The sequence below is a fragment of the Euprymna scolopes genome, chromosome 19, assembly GCF_053919585.1.
Source record: "Euprymna scolopes isolate OS-2025 chromosome 19, ASM5391958v1, whole genome shotgun sequence".
Classification (NCBI taxonomy): Eukaryota; Metazoa; Mollusca; class Cephalopoda; order Sepiida; family Sepiolidae; genus Euprymna; species Euprymna scolopes.
Window position 1 is genome coordinate 95216782 of NC_136500.1, and position 6000 is coordinate 95222781.

The following is a 6000-nucleotide window of genomic DNA, read 5'->3' on the forward strand; positions in this document are numbered from 1 at the left end:
TTCATTATTTTGTTGCTTACTTGCCATCTATTTGTCTCAAGGCGTCATCGCTTCATATCAAAAAAGAAGAGTGAAGATGTCGAGATCGAACGGGATTTCCTCCAAGCAATTTCTGTGACTTACCGATGAATCCTGATGGTATTACCTGGTGATACAACCTGCTACGCTATGCGTTGTTGGTAATTATAGAAGACCAATAAAGTGTTATTATAAAATGAAAGTAGAGTCATTTTTAAAATAAAAGTTACCAGAGCCATAACGTTGAAAATTTCCTATTTTATTTGAGCCCAACCAGACTCAATTTTTAAAGAACATTAATTCTTTCTCTTTTTTTCTTCTTTCTTTTTTTTTTTTTTTTTTTTTTCGCTCACAAAATCGTTTTTCGTCTGTTAAACCTTAAAGACTCGAATCTCCAATTAATTCAATGATCTTTGCCTTCATAAATTAGAAAACACAATATTATATGTTCTAATCCATGAATTTCATTCCAAAGCTAAAATGGTAGATTTATATGTAATTCATTGTAAAAGTTGGTGATGAAATTGTTATTCTGGCGCTGAAGAAAATTTCTGACTTTTGATGCTTCTACCTGATGCTGTATACTCGTCCTATGGAATCATTTTCACTCGTTTTCATCAAAATTAAAATCTAAGGAACTTCAAAATGTTGTTAGTTTCTTCTTCAATCTTTTGGCAACAGTTCATATGCTACCTCCATATACGAGAACAGATGACGTCAAAGTAGTGACGTTTCATAGTGTTAGGAAGATTTTATTTCAGGTTGCTTTCACCATGCACAGTCCAGGCTTTGCTGAATCGCACATCAATGTCATATTTTGTGCAATTCGTCTTTGCAACTATAACAGCCAGTATACACCAGTTTATTAGCGTTGATCTCTTAATTGAGACACTATAATATAATGGAATTATTTTTACACGCAACAGTTTATTTATTACCACGACAAAAATTCTGTAAGTTTTGCATGCATTATTGTAAAATTCATACGTGTTTTTTTTTATTCAAATGAATTGTTTAATAAAGACAACATTATGAGAATATTATTTGCCATTCAATAAAAAATAAAACATCATTGAATTTTAAAACCGTGTTCACTATTTATTCAAACATTTTCTTTAAGTTGTTTTTAAACTATGTTCGACCTAACTATGCCAGGTTTGGATTAGCCAGCTACGTTTCCACAGAAGTCCTCTGAAACAAAGTGAAATTTTGTATTTTTCTTATTTTATATTGTCGAATTAATCACCTGCAACTGCCTAACAATGAAAAGAACTGCCTGCTTGGTAAACAATCTTCAACCGATTTCCCGTCCGACAGAAAACAGCTAGTTTCTGGTTGACACGTGGTAAGTATTTGGCCAATCGCGATTTGTAAAAGTTGCAGTAGAAGTGTTGTCCTCTTTTTCTTTATTACTATAATAATGTAACAAATTTGTATAAACACCATATTTTTCAATGACGTCATGCTATTTGAATTATAGAAATCAGAAAGCCAAATAACGTTGTGTGTTTATGAGTTTCTCCCAAATAAATTATTTATTTAAAAGATTAAACAAGCTTTCGATTTATAAATAAGTCTTCATCAGGTTCTGATTTGTTTTAATCATCTTTCCCATCGGAGATATAAAATCCCACGTGGATAGCAGTCTATGAAGGCGTTAGTTACGGTTGGTTTAAATGTCATACTATTTATTTATTTATTTATTCTGCACACATTACTTGAGATTTCCCTCGCATTTTTCATTGATGTAAGCAGTAGATCAAATGATAGAGCAAATATTGAATGGACAAACAGCAATTTCGGGCGATGAAGAAAGCGACGCAGAAGGCAACTAAAAAAGCGACGCAGGCAAAATGTGAAAGTCGAAAGATTCCTCACGCAATGTTACAAGTCGCATATTAGCATAGTAATGTTACAGTTAACTTTCTAACTAATACTCTTACGAAATATATAACCTGCCATAATAAGACCTTATTTGTAATTGTAATCTACTAACATCACCGAAGAGGGACGAGCGCTATCTATTGGTATCAAATGTCGATGTGTAAAACTTTTACTGCTTTGTATAGTCTCGACTTCTGGTCGACAAAGAAAGACGCAGATTTTCAGACGGCCAAACTTCACCCATTCTAACACAGCTTTTGACAATGTATGATAGAAAAAATGTATGATAGAGAAAAAATATATTATGGGGAAAATGTATAATAGACAAAAATGTATGATAAAGAAAAAATGTATGATATAGGAAAAATGTATGATATAGGAAAAATGTATGATATAGAAAAAATGTATGATGAAGAAAAAATGCATGATGGAGAAAAAATATATGATAGAGAAAACAATGCATGATGGAGAAAAATCGATGAGGTTCAAGAGAAAAATGCATGATAGAGATGATATATATGATAGACAAAAAATGTGTGATGGAGAAAAAAATCTATGATGGAGAAAAAATCTATGATAGACAAAAAATCTATGATAGACAAAAAATCTATGATAGACAAAAATGTATGATAGACAAAAATGTATGATAGACAAAAAATGTATGATGGAGAAAAAATGTACGATGGAGAAATAAATGTATGATGGAGAAGATAATCTATGATAGTCAAAAATGTATGATAGATTTTTTGACTGTGATACATTTTTTGACTATCATAGATTTTTTGACTATGATAGTCAAAAAATCTATGATAGACAAAAAAATCTATGATAGACAAAAAATGTATGATAAACAAAAAATGTATGATATTCAAAAAATGTATGATAGTCAAAAAATCTATGATAGTCAAAAAATCTATGATAGTCAAAAAATCTATGATAGACAAAAAATCTATGATGGAGAAAAATGTATGATGGAGAAAAAAATGTACGATGGAGAAAAAAAATCTATGATAGTCAAAACATCTATGATAGTCAAAAAATCTATGATAGACAAAAAATCTATGATAGACAAAAAATCTATGAAAGAAAAAACTCTATGAAAATGTATGATAGTCAACAAATGTATGATATTCAAAAAATGTATGATAAAAAAAATGTATGATAAAAAAATGTATGATAAAAAAATGTATGATAAAAAATGTATGGGACAAAAAAATGTATGATAGTCAAAAATGTATGATAGTCAAAAAATGTATGATGGAGAAAAATGTATGATTGAGAAAAAATGTGTGATGGAGAAAAATGTATGATTGAGAAAAAATGTGTGATGGAGAAAAATGTATGATTGAGAAAAAATGTATGATGGAGAAAAAAATGTATGATGGAGAAAAAAATGTATGATGGAGAAAAAAATGTATGATAGACAAAAAATGTATGATGGACAAAGAAATCTATGATGGTGAAAAAGATCTATGATGTTGAAAAAGATCTATGATGGAGAAAAAGATCTATGATAGACAAAAAATCTATGATGCAGAAAAAATTTATGGTGGAGAAAAAAATCTAAGATGGAGAAAAAATGTATGATGGAGAAAAAAATCTACGATGGAGAAAAGTCGGTAAGGTTCGAGAAAAAAATGTATGATATAGAAAAAATGTATGATATAGAAAAAATGTATGGTATAGAAAAATGTATGATAGACAAAAAATGTATGATATAGAAAAAAATGTATGATATAGAAAAATTATGATGGAGAAAAAATCTACGATGGAGAAAAGTCGGTGAGGTTCGAGAAAAAAATGTATGATATAGAAAAAAATGTATGATATAGAAAAATTATGATGGAGAAAAAATCTACGATGGAGAAAAGTCGGTGAGGTTCGAGAAAAAAATGTATGATAGACAAAAATGTATGATATAGAAAAATGTATGATATAGAAAAAAATGTATGGTATGGAAAAAATGTATGGTATGGAAAAAATGTATGGTTTAGAAAAAATGTATGATATAGAAAAAATGTATGATATAGAAAAAAATATGGTATAGAAAAAAATGTATGATATAGAAAAAATGTATAATATAGAAAAAATGTATGATATAGAAAAAATGTATGATATAGAACAAATGTATGATATAGAAAAAAATGTATGATATAGAAAAATGTATGATATAGAAAAAATGTATGATATAGAAAAAAATGTATGATATAGAAAAAATATATGATATAGAAAAATGTATGATATAGAAAAAATGTATGATATAGAAAAAATGCATGATATAGAAAAAATGTATGATATAGAAAAAAATGTATGATATAGAAAAAAATGTATGATATAGAAAAAAATGTATGATATAGAAAAATGTATGGTATAGAAAAAATGTATGGTATAGAAAAAAATGTTTGATGGAGAAAAAATGTATGATAGAGAAAAAATGTTTGATGGAGAAAAAATGTATGATGGAGAAATAAATGTATGACGGATAAACAATGTATGATGGAGAAACAATGTATGATGGAGAGAAAAATGTATGATGGAGAAAAAATATTTGATGGAGAAACAATGTATGATGAAAAAATGATGAAAAAATGTTTGATGGAGAAACAATGTATGATGAGAAATAATGTATGACGGAGAAACAATGTATTATGGAGAAACAATGTATGATGGAGAAACAATGTATGATGGAGAAACAATGTATGACGGAGAAACAATGTATGATGGAGAAACAATGTATGATTGAGAAACAATGTATGACGGAGAAACAGTGTATGATTGAGAAACAATGTATGACGGAGAAACAATGTATGACGGAGAAACAATGTATGATGGAGAAACAATGTATGATTGAGAAACAATGTATGACGGAGAAACAGTGTATGACGGAGAAACAATGTATGATGGAGAAACAATGTATGATAGAGAAGCAATGCATGATGGAGAAATAAATGTATGATAGTGAAATAAATGTATGATGGAGAAAAAAGTGTATGATAGAGAAAAAATGTATGATAGAGAAAAAATGTATGATAGAGAAACAATTTATGATGGAGAAACAATTTATGATGGAGAAATAAATGTATGATGGAGAAAAAAGTGTATTATGGAGAAACAATGTATGATGGAGAAATAAATGTATGATGGAGAAATAAATGTATGATGGAGAAAAAATGTATGATATTGGAGATGCGTAGCTGTACAACTCATGCTTTATACCGATCCAAGTTATGACAACAGGACCATTGCCAGCACCCACAAAATGAAAATCCGGACGGTTCAACGCTTAAGCGCACTGGCTTAACGAAGTTTCCGGCCAGGGTTATGGTCTTTGGTGTAGTTTCAAGTTAGGCCACATTATGTAACCTCACATCTTCGAAGTCAGCTTGAAAGTCAACACTAAAGTGTACCTGGATGTGGGATGGAGAGTGTGATGATCCCCTGGTGCAATTAGGTGACTTCTTGCACACCCTGGGTGTTGCAACAGGACGACGCCGACCCACAAGTCCAAAGAAACCCAGGCTTGGCTTCAGAAGGAGTACTACGAATTTGTATCCTCTCGGTGGCACTCCTCCTCTTCCGACCTAACCCCGCTGGACTACTTCGTTTGATCGTACGACGAGAGCATCACCAACATGCTCCACAAAACCAAAGCCATCCTAATCGCCGCCATCTGCCGAGTATTCGCCGAGCTCCCGCCGGCTCTTATGGAAAAGACATTATATTTTCAGTTCCGGACCCGTATCGAAACGGTGATTGAAACTGAAAGCGGCTACATTTAATAGATGTTAGCTCTATTACATAATCAACTTACCTGAATTGATTTTTTTAATAAAAATTTAAAAATAAATTTGTAGTGTTGTTTTCTTTAGGGAAACACCCTATATACTAAAAGGATTTTTATCTACAGACTTGAAATTTAATATATAAGATATTCAGACCTGTAGAAAATATTTTAATTGGTTTTCATCCGAAAAAAAAACGGGCTGCTAAGCGATAAAAATTGAAAAATTGGTAAGTGGAGGTCGAAAGATTTTTATCTGCTCGCTGTTTCACGAACGTTCACGGTTCAAATAACATTCATTATGTTAAAAATAAGTA